General features: G+C 35.9%; 1 long non-coding RNA gene across 1 annotated transcript; it reads left to right on the plus strand.

The window, feature by feature from the left end:
• The first annotated feature begins 342 nt into the window (after positions 1-342).
• On the plus strand, positions 343-1,464 carry LOC130549737 (uncharacterized). The gene is made up of 4 exons (XR_008962261.1): positions 343-400; positions 483-537; positions 627-680; positions 1,043-1,464. It is a non-coding gene; the product is annotated as an uncharacterized LOC130549737 (long non-coding RNA).
• Positions 1,465-11,190: the final 9,726 nt, after the last annotated feature.

The raw sequence follows: 11,190 nt of genomic DNA on the forward strand, positions 1-11,190 counted from the left end.
CTGGATCCTGTTTGCACCTCGGTCGACCCTCGCTCGTCTGACTACTCTCTGGATTTCCCTTTGGACACTGTATGCCACTCGTCTGACCACACGCCTGTTTGACCCTGCCTCTGTCTCACCCTTGGGATTGTCGGAACTCTGTTCCGTTATTTTGTTTTTTGACTCTTGTTTTGCTGATTTATTAAATTCTTTTGATTTGAATCTGCCCTTGAGTCCAGTTCTTCCGAGCGTGACACTAACGTTATATCTTAATTTTCTTGTTGATGTTTTGTATGTCTATCTGTGGAACTTGTGCTTTGTATGTGTAAATGTTAATACAATTTATTTTTAATATTTTATTTTCAGGTTCTAGGGATCTAATGCTTGTGATAATCTACAGCAGATGACCATGACAATCCAGGTATGGAAAAAACTGGACTGTTTATAATCTAAAATCTACTTTGTTTGTGTGAACGTAATACAATGTATTTAAATATTTTCAGGTTCTGTGGATCGACTGCTTATGCTAATCTACTTCAGGTGACCATAACAATCCAGGTATGGAAAAGATTGGACTGTTTATAATCTAAAATCTACATTGTACGTGTGAACGTAATACAATTTTATTTTAAATATTTTATTTTCAGGTACTGTGAACTACTGCTTGTGATAATCTACAGCAGATGACCATAACAATCCAGGTATGGAAAAGATTGGACTGTTTATAATCTAAAATCTACATTGCCAAAGACAGACAAGTAATTTGATTCCATAGGATTGCTTTGACAGTGGCAATAAATTAAATTTGATCTACACGGTATCATTTTCCTATAATATTCATTATTAATAATTTGTGTTGTCCTTGTGGGTCCACTGTGACTGTGCAAGATGTTACTGCAAAAGTAACTCTTGGGAGGTTTTGCTATAAGAAAGTAAACTGAATATAGTGTATAATGTACATAGAGATTTGCAGACAGTCTGAGTATTTTGCTGCGACCGTTGATATCTGAAAAATAGGTTTACCTGATGCCATCTAAAATGTATGTTTTTCTTTCTTCACCAGATAACTTCAGGATTTATAGAAGGCATATAATGACAGTGAGCGGGACCAAAACTCTGACAATCTAAGTCACCTATAGGCAGCATAAGTAATCTATATGACTCAAGTTGCTAAAATAATGTCTAGATGTGTAACGAATACCTTGCATGTACAGAGCTATGTTCTGAATCTGATATACTCCGCTTGTATTCCCACTGTCAGATGAACATTTTAAAAAATAAATATTTTTGCATTTCCCCAGAATGTCTTTTTCTGTTTCATTGAAGGTACAAAATAAAGTACTGTTTTTTAATATTGCGTATTTATTTTACATGTAAAGAATTTAACAGGAAATTATTGTAGGCCTGTGACCTGATAGATTCAAATAACTGCTAATTACTTTTAATTAACAGTATTGTAGGTTTTAAATGTAGCTACTTTTGGTGTATTTTAATAATATATATCTTTATTATAACTGGTAAATGTATAGACATTTGGTTTTTATTAGTAGTTTCTTAGTTATTATACATTTAAAATGTTTTTTAAAAGTAAATTCCTTTGTAGATTGACAGAGAAGCTTAATAAAATTACTTAAAAATTCCTAAATTTACAGAGATTACCCTGAAAAGAAGTTGCTTTTTAATGTATTTTGATATAATTTATCTGTTTTTACACAGTTTAATGAGCAATTATCAACAGTGCTATACTGTAATTTAACCAATTTTGACCATAAAATTGGCTCTGTATTTTTACAGTTCATTTTATGTAATTTTGTGAAACGGTTCTTTTCCGTAATTTTACGGAAAATGTCTGGAAACTCTGCTGCCAGACTTCTTACCGTTTTTTCACAGATTTTTTTTAACAGTGTAGGCAAGATAATTTTACCCTGTATAAAATGCATTTTTTTTATAGCTAGATCTATCTTATATAAATTTGTGTTGATTTTTGGCTTTTCTTAATGTGTGTATGTACTGTATGTATAGGTTCTGACGAATTAGATTAAAATGTATGAAAATGAACCAAATCTTTATTTTCTTTATTTTTTCAGCATTAATTTGCACATATATTGTATTACAGCACCTTACATCTACATGAGCACTATAGTGCTTCAACAGAAACAAAGCTTTTTGATAATATTTTTGATGATTTTAATCACTGATGAAAACTCAAAATCAGAACGTCACCTTTCGTCATGTTACGGAAAATTGGGATTTTTCACAATTTCCACACCCCTGCATATATCCTATATTTCTTTATTATATTATTAGGTTACAGAATATCTGACCCAAATATGGATCTTGCGGATCAACTTTTATGTCAGGGGAGTCGCACATTGAGGATTATGTTGAAGACCTTGGGATAAAACCATGTTAAAGATTTGTTTTGAAATGTAATCAATGAACATCTCTTTGAACTCTTGCCATCTGAGATAACTCTGAAGCCTGCAGGACTTGAATTAGCATCAGGCCAAACCATAGCTGGAGTGAGCATTGGGCCAAAATGGAGCTGGGATAGGTATCAGGCTGAACCAGAGAAACATAAACATGTTAAAATCTGTGAATACTTGATTAAAGAGGTCATTCTACTCGACTTAAAGTGATCAAAAGATCTGCCACCTTTAGATGATTTTGATATTCTCCAAATTATTTACAGGCCAGAACTTGAAATAGTTAAAATACAATTGCGCAAGATAATTTAATGCTTCATAAGTTATTACCAATATTATATATATATATATATATATATATGTATATATATATATACATATATATATATGTATACAGAACTTAACAGGCAGCCAGTGGAGTGCTTTTAAAATTAAGTTGATATGGTAATTTGTCTTTGATCCGGTAAGCACTCTAGCTGCTGCATTTGAAACCAACTGAAGCTTGTTTGACAGTCCTGTGGGAGACCCACCCACAAATTAATTACAGTAATCTATATGTAAGGTCATAAATGCATGAGTAAGTTTCTGTGCGTCTTTAACAAAAAACATGGCTGCAATTTTGAACAATTTTAAAGATGGAGGAATGCTGTGCGACACACTGAAGATGTGACTATCAAATGACACATTGCTATCACACAGCAACCAAATATATTTATATTGTATATGGTAGCCTATTTGGTGAAATAATCAGTCACACTGACTTATTATAATTTATCAGAAGTTACTGGCCTTTCCGTTTTAAAATAATTTATGCAGTCTGTGTCAGGAATTTGGAGAGAGAACCCATGAGCAGACAGCAGTTTTCAAAAAGACTTTATTTAACTAAAAAACCCTAACCCTTTTTAACTAAAAAATGATGGGGCAAAACAGGAAAATAAACACAGCAAGGGTGGACAAAAAACTCTCAAAACAAACACTTGAGGGGGAAAATCAAAGAAACAAAACCGAAGACAAGATAAGTTCACTACTTTAAGGCAGGACAGAAACAAGGCAGACTAGACGACCGGGTAGAAGTCAAAACAAACCAGCACCGGCCTGAAAACAAGAGGGCCTTAAATGGGGAAAACTAACAAGGGATAATTACACTGGGCAGGTGAGGGGAATGAAATGCTAATGGGAAGATGGACAGGGAAACAAGAAGACAGGGCCAAGACATGCGACAGGAGAGCACAAAGCAACATCAAAGGCCATGTGCTTCCACACAAAACATAACAAGCACAAAAGACATGGTACTGTCACGACCCTGTCCACAGACCTAGAAAATTCCTGATAAGGAGGACAGGATCATGACAGTCTGTTATTTTGCGTGACTGCTTGAATACGCCAGGTTCTGAGAAAATGTAAAGCTGAGTATTATCAGCATAACAATAAAAACAGACTTCACGTTTTCTGATAATGTCTCCTTGAGAAACAGTGTACAGTATAACGAAAAAAGGATAAATCCTCATACTGATACTTGTGGCACTCCACAATTGACCAGAGATTAATTGGATAATTTACATCACTTACATAAACAAAGTGGTAATGATTGAATAAATAAGATCTAAAGGCTAAAGCTTGACTACATGTCATCATAATTTTTTAGTCCATCCATTAGAATGGTATGATCTATAGCAGGGGTCTCCAACCCTGCTCCTGATGAGCTACTGTCCTGAAGATTTCAGTTCCAACCCCAATCAAACACACCTGGACCATCTAATCAAGATGTTCAGGGTTCCTTGATAATAGGCCCTTTTCACAATGACACAATTTAACTTCCGCCTTTTCGCAAAGCGGTGTATCATAACATCCGTCTTGCAACAAACAAGAAGAAGAAGAACTTCTGTTTTGCCGTCGCGCTGGAATTTAACAACAGTGAAAAAAAAACTGACAGAACACGTATTCAAGTACTTATCCTAGCACCTTCGCTAACACGAAAAGAAAAGAAAACAAAACACTTACCTTCATAATCAAACAGGTACTGTTCAATGAAGAATTTGTATCCTTTATCTTTGATCTTGTCGTAAGCAAAGATTTGTCTGCAAGATGTTGTACATCATCTAGCTGTATTTGTGGCAGCTGTGCAAGGGACTTTGTGAACTCCATTCTGAGGCGCTAGCGGAAGTAACGATACACTGCTTCGCGGCATAACGGAAGATGCATGACGTCAAGTGAAAAGGGCCTATTACAGACAGGTGTGCTGAAGCAGGGTTGGAGATGCAGTTTGCAGGATGGTAGCTCACCAGGAACAGGGTTGGAGATCCCTGATCTATTGTATTAAAAGCTGCACTAAGGTCTTATATTAGAAGAAAGAGTGCTGCGATCAGATGCTAATAGTAGGTCATTTAATTCAGAGCAGTGCTGTCTCTGTGCTATAGTGGGGCATAAATCACAAACATAAATGTTCATGGGTCTAATATAAATGATGATGATTTAGATGATTTTATAAGTTGCTTTCCTGTTGATGTTGATTGAGGCTCTATCTACCTTAACTATTAATTCTGACTGAAATCGTATCCTACTTTGAGCAGAAGGCAAACTTGGCCTCTCTGCATGCATTCTTAAGGATTTCTTTTTTGGTCATGTCTTAAGGTGAACACTCTTTGCAGTAATGTCTTTTCACAACTTTTTGGGCAGACATTTTTTCAGTATGGTGGCATGGGTTCCTAGAGTGTCATGTATAGCATGCCCCCCCCCCTTGGTTTTGTTGGCATGTCTCGACCTTACTATGTGATTTTACATGTTTCAGGAATCCTTGCACACTTTTCAGGGAACTGGGTTAAATACGCAACCCAGACATTTTAATAATTTCAGTTGTCTTCCGCATTAAAACAATATTCTCCAACCCTGCCCCTGGAGAGCAACCTTCCTGCATACTTTTGTTACAATCCTGCTCCAACACACTTGCCTGTCATTTTCAAAAAACCCTGAACAACTTGGTTTGATGGTTCAGGACAGGTTTGTTTGATTGGGGTCTGAATTCAATTCTGCAGGACAATAGCTCTCCAGGAGCAGGGTTGGAGACCCCTGGCATAATATGAATCTACAAATTGCAGTGTACTTAAACCAAGGACGGTAGGTGATTAATCACTATTTAGGCTAAATAAATATATTTACACTAAATAAATAACAATTGGTAATTTATGGTAATTAATTTGTAATGTAAGCCAGATTACATAAATACTGTACATCTAAAAAAACACTGGTCACACTTCAGTATAGGGGGAAATTCTAGCTATTAACAAACCATTAACTATGACTTTTCCCCCAATAAACTCTTTATTTATTACTCTTTGCTTATTAATAGCTAGTAAGTTAATTGTTAGGTTAGGGATGTAGAATATGATCATGCAGAATATGTGCTTTATAAGTAATAATAAACAGCCAATATGCCAATAATAGGCATGCTAATAACAACTAGTTAATAGTGAGAATTGCCCCCTGTACTGAAGTGTAACCAAAACACTTTCTCAGTGTGTTGAAATGGGTCTATGTGAACAGATAGATTCAAAGATAGATATGAATCTAATGATATAAAATATCTGATAGATAGGCAGGTGTTATGAAGTAAATTTAAAGAAAGGCAATATTTCAGTGTGAACAGTTATGAAGTTAAATGTTGTTCAAAGGTCTATAAACGGCAACTATAGTTTTCATTTCAGTGATGACCTATTCCAAACCTGCATAAATTTCTTTGTTCTGATGAACACAGAGAAAGATATTTGGACGAATGCTTAAACCAAACAGTTCTTGACCCCATTTACTTCTATAGTAGGAAAAATGACAATGGTATCAAAAGTGCCCAAGAACTGTTTCCTGTCCTACATTCTTCAAAATATATTATTTTCCATTCAACAGAACCAAAAAATTATAAAGAAATTTTTCCTACTAGTCAGTGGGGTCCAAGAACTGTTTGGTTATAAGCATTCTTACAGATATCTTTTATACTGATTTGGAACAACTCTAAGGTGAGTAAATGATGAAAGAATTTCTATTTTGGGGTGAACTATCCCTTTAATTTGATTCTTTGGGGTTGTCTTTTGACAAGGGTCATCATTTTACAGTGTGTCTTTAAAAAAAGCCTTACAATGGCATTGACTGCCAAATAACAAATCCAAATCCAGTAGTAATAAATACTGTAATTCCAAAAAACATTTTATCAAGAAAACCAGTAAGTCTGCTGGCTATTACTGGGCATTGCATTACGGGATGCTTTGTGCAAATGCTTACTCTATTCGGTGTAATTTACACTACCAGCAGTACTGTACACTGTGTTCTGGCGTCAGAAATAACCACATGATGGCGTCATATCCCCATTTATTAAACCTTTCAAACCAGATAAGATGCTATTAAAGCCATTATAAATTTCATGTCGATTTGGTGAGTAACATTAATTTTGCACGAATTTACCTCTTGCCTAGAAACCTATAAAACCACAACCAAAATGTTGCAGAAAAGCCTCAGTAGGCAGTTTTAGCTCACTTTTTGCATCACCTAAGCTAGAACCACCACTTGGCATATGCTAGTCATAAAGCAGACACGTTATTTTAAATTCAAAATCTCATGAAATTATAATAAGCACTATATTGTCTATTTATTTTATCTGGCTGAATAGTATGCAATTAGAAAGAAATGTAACAGCTTGTCTTATAGGCAAATCAAACAGCTGTATGATAAATACTGGCGAATTTATTTAATCAGTTCATGGTACGTTGCTGCTCCAGTACAATAAATATCTATTTTACCTTTAAAATTAAAGTGTCAAACAGTATTTTTTATAAAACAATTAAACCTCTGAGGTGGAGCTTTAAGCTTTAATCGATCATACCATTGTCTACAACATAAAACGCCGTTGCTTCAAATTCCAATAGATTTTTTAACAAGCCCACATCTTCCATATTAAGAAAATTAGAGAAGTGTTAATTACATTTTATATTTCTTTTAAAAAGCAGGGACAAATTTTTGAAGAAGTCCAAAATCAGAACATTTATGTTTCTGTATAGGATTGACGTTGGATTGACGTTCTGGTATTCATTTTAATTGTTTGTAAACTTTTATTTACAGATGTTGCATTCACTTGGAGTAAACTGTATACTTCCTTTGTGAAAAAATAAAAGATCGTATTTATCATCATCATGTTTAATAAGAACGCGTTCATCAAGCCAGTCTAGTCCTCGACAATGGCTTCCTCTAGTGTTTAAATAATGGAAGTGCATTTCTAGACAACATTTTGCATTAATGATGGTTGCCACTAAATGATGAGATAAGTCAAAGCATTAACTAAATTTAAGTCTGGATTTTATCTGATATAAGGGAACCTCGTGAGCTGTGCATTATTTTGATTGGAGTGGGATTTATGATCTAACAGGCTGTCTAAAAAAACAGAATGCATTCTCCAACAACAAAACTGTTTAAAATAATTGAAGCTTTAACACTTTGTCTTTTTGACCTGAAGAGCATGTTATGAAAAATCTTTACAAAGAGCATATGGCATTGTTATTGTCTTGTAAATAAAAATGTATGTGTTTTTCTCAGAATGGTCCAGCCAAGTAAGACCATAATAATCACCATAGACATTTTGGAAATTCCTAAGAGGCGGTACAGTAGACATTTTAGTAGAGAGGCTACCCTATTAAGTTGGGTCACGCTATATTAGAGGTAAGCTTGCAAAACACTTTCTTTCCGGAAAAAGACCGTCCCAGGGGAAATCTGGAAAACGATGTGAAAATTGGAAGTGAGACAGTAGGGCTACAACCTATTGATCAGCCCGCACATGTATCCTTTCAGCCTAATTTTCATTTGTGTCAATTAATTTGGTAATTGACTAAAGTCTGTTAGTCGCAGTCCAACAATTGTTATAGCCATGTAAATTATCAATAGTTGTCATTCATTCATTTAACGCGCAGAGGAAGGTTTTATCCTCAAGCGGTACACTGTCACACAGGAATTCCTTTCATTGTTACACCGCCAGTTTAATTCATTAGAATTTAGCTATAGAAGTGAAATTACTATCAAACATGACCACATACGTAAGGTGACGCATGGACTAGTTCAACATATTTAGAAATAAGGTAAGAAAATAAGTATTTATGAATTAATATATTTTGAATGTATGATCAGAACCACACACGCTTATAATGAATGAATAATCAAATAAATAAAACAAAGAATGAATGAAAATAGAAGTTTCATGGCTGAGAGAAAGAGGCCCATTCAGCGAGGCAAACCGCAGCTACATCGGTCTGCTCTTCATGGCGATTGACTCGCCTGACCGCAAACTCATGCTGGGAGGGATCTTCAAGTTCATCGATGAGAGGTTTCCTGTCTATCGAGACAAATCCAAGAAATTGCACAATACCATCGCCATGGACACTAACTAGACCCAAAAAAAGACTGGATAAACCCGTATGCTTGTATGCACACAAAGCCTATTGTCTATTTTGAAATTGTTATGTGTTTTTATACACGTGTTTATTGCTTTTTCAATTTACAATGGATTCAATATATTCACTAAATAATACATTTAAATCTATGTGATATAATGGCGTTTACGGAGTGATGTGCATTCATTATACTGGAATTAATAATACAAACTATACGCCTAATACAAATTATATTTTATTTCACAACCTGCCCCACATAAATCAACAGCATTTGTATTTGACATTATTTTACCGTTGTTGAAAACTCCCTGGTCGAGAGAGAAACAAATTGTGTTTGTTGATTTTGAAACAAAATGTGCTAACTCTCGCCCTAAACAAAAAACAGAATAAATTGCGGTTTATGTCAGTTTGGGTGTGTCTTGATTTAATTAGAATGTGTGATTTATTACAGATACATATGCTGTTTAAAGGTGTATGAATGCAGAACTAACGTTGATTCTTACATTCTTGAATTTATAGCCAGGCGGGTGATTGAAGTTGCGTAATTAGGCTGCTTTCAAGACACCTCGGATTTAGGATATTTCCCACTTTAAGCCGTAAATAATTTCCAGAACGGCGCTCTTTTAATGTGTTAATAAATACTTTTAACGTTACTAAATCATAGTAACATTTATGTTTTAATGTGACTTAATACTTTTAATATCACTAAATCCTGACATTCCGGGGCTGAGGAGGGAATTATCAGAAAGGTTGCCTGGAACCGCAGCATATAGACCGAGTGTATGACAGAACAGTCGCTTTGGCAAAGTAACCAGTAAAACCTGACCTCTAAAATAAGATAAAGTGTGTAAATCCTGCATCACACCCAGATAAGAGGGCAAAAAAATATTTTGAACTGGATTTCTCGGACACTTACGGATGTCAGATGCTCGTCGGGCGCTTGAATATAGCTCAACTGCCCGTTTACACACTTTTCAAGGAATTCAGCATACCAGTGACTTCTCACAAGTCATCTCTGCATAGCCTATTTAGATGAGATAGGAGTAAACATTTAAATACTTTAATTCCACATTCATAAATTACCATAGAACATTTAAATAGAAACATTAGACATAATTCAGCTAGGCAACAAAAGCCATGGCAAAGGCACCGAAATGTAGCTATATCAAAATTTCTACTGTAAATCGAGCTATTGTGGTTTCTACAGACCCTTTGATTTGTTCACGCTGTTTACCAAGATGCACTGTGTCTTACATACTAATTAATGATATAAATAAATTCCTGTTATCCGGTTTACTTCAAACAGATCAACGTGAACATGTTTGACACTTCAGTTGTCAAAAAATGGCCTCTCCGCCGATTTATCCGGGCACAAGTTCTAGTTTGACCTGTGATGGACCCGTTCCAGTAATGCTGCAGGAGACCTCTGTGCTCTCCGTTATTGATTTTGGAAATGGGGAGGGGAGGTTCATGGGTTGAAGCTAGAGCAGCCCCTCATCATCACTCCCGACAGCCCCTGTGGCACCCAGCTACCCACAGTGGGAGGTGAACCCCCTGCTCTGAGACGAACCTGCCAAGACTATCAAAAAGAAGAGATTAAGGGTAAAAAATATTGAGCGAATGAATGTGTAAGAGAAAGATAAAATGATAAGAGGAACAAAGGGATGCAGGAAAGGTAAAATCCTAGCATTTAGAAGTCCTGATCAGTTTGTCCCCTAAGGTGCATTTCTTAATGAGACTTTCACAAAAGGCAGCAGCAGAGACACACAGAGAGTTTGAGAGGGATAGGTTTCATTTTCCTTTCCTTCGAAATGAGATATTACATGGCACACGGATTCGAGACGTGGGATCGAACGTTAGCATGTTCAGTGGGTGGCTGAGGAAGGCCTTATTAATTAAACCTCGGGGAGTTGTGTGCATTTGAATGTCATAGAAATAGCGGCCACAGCAGGAAGAGAGAGTGGGTACAGAAACATGTTGACTATGCATTAAGGCGAGAGAGATCAAGTTGAAGAAACGCTGCCTCTGCATGCTAATTTACACACGGCTATCCCCGCATGCGCATGCCAGTCCTCTTCGTAACGTTTCCTCCGAGTTATTAATGCTTGTCATTAGCTACGTTATGCTTGAGGACAGGGACTAGAAACTAGCAAATTTACATGGGACAAATATTGACAATAGCGTGCTCCCGAGTATTCAAAGAAGAAAAGAGCCAAACTATTAAGGCATGGTAATTAACCACAGGGGCCCACAGATCCAGGGTGGCAGATAAATTGGTCCCCAGTTTCTTAGGACAGAGTCTTGGGCTAATCCTTAATTACAAAAAGATAAATGCAAACGACATCATTAGCATAAAACTGATA

The sequence above is a fragment of the Triplophysa rosa genome, unplaced genomic scaffold (genome assembly GCF_024868665.1).
Source record: "Triplophysa rosa unplaced genomic scaffold, Trosa_1v2 scaffold167_ERROPOS91937, whole genome shotgun sequence".
NCBI lineage: Eukaryota > Metazoa > Chordata > Actinopteri > Cypriniformes > Nemacheilidae > Triplophysa > Triplophysa rosa.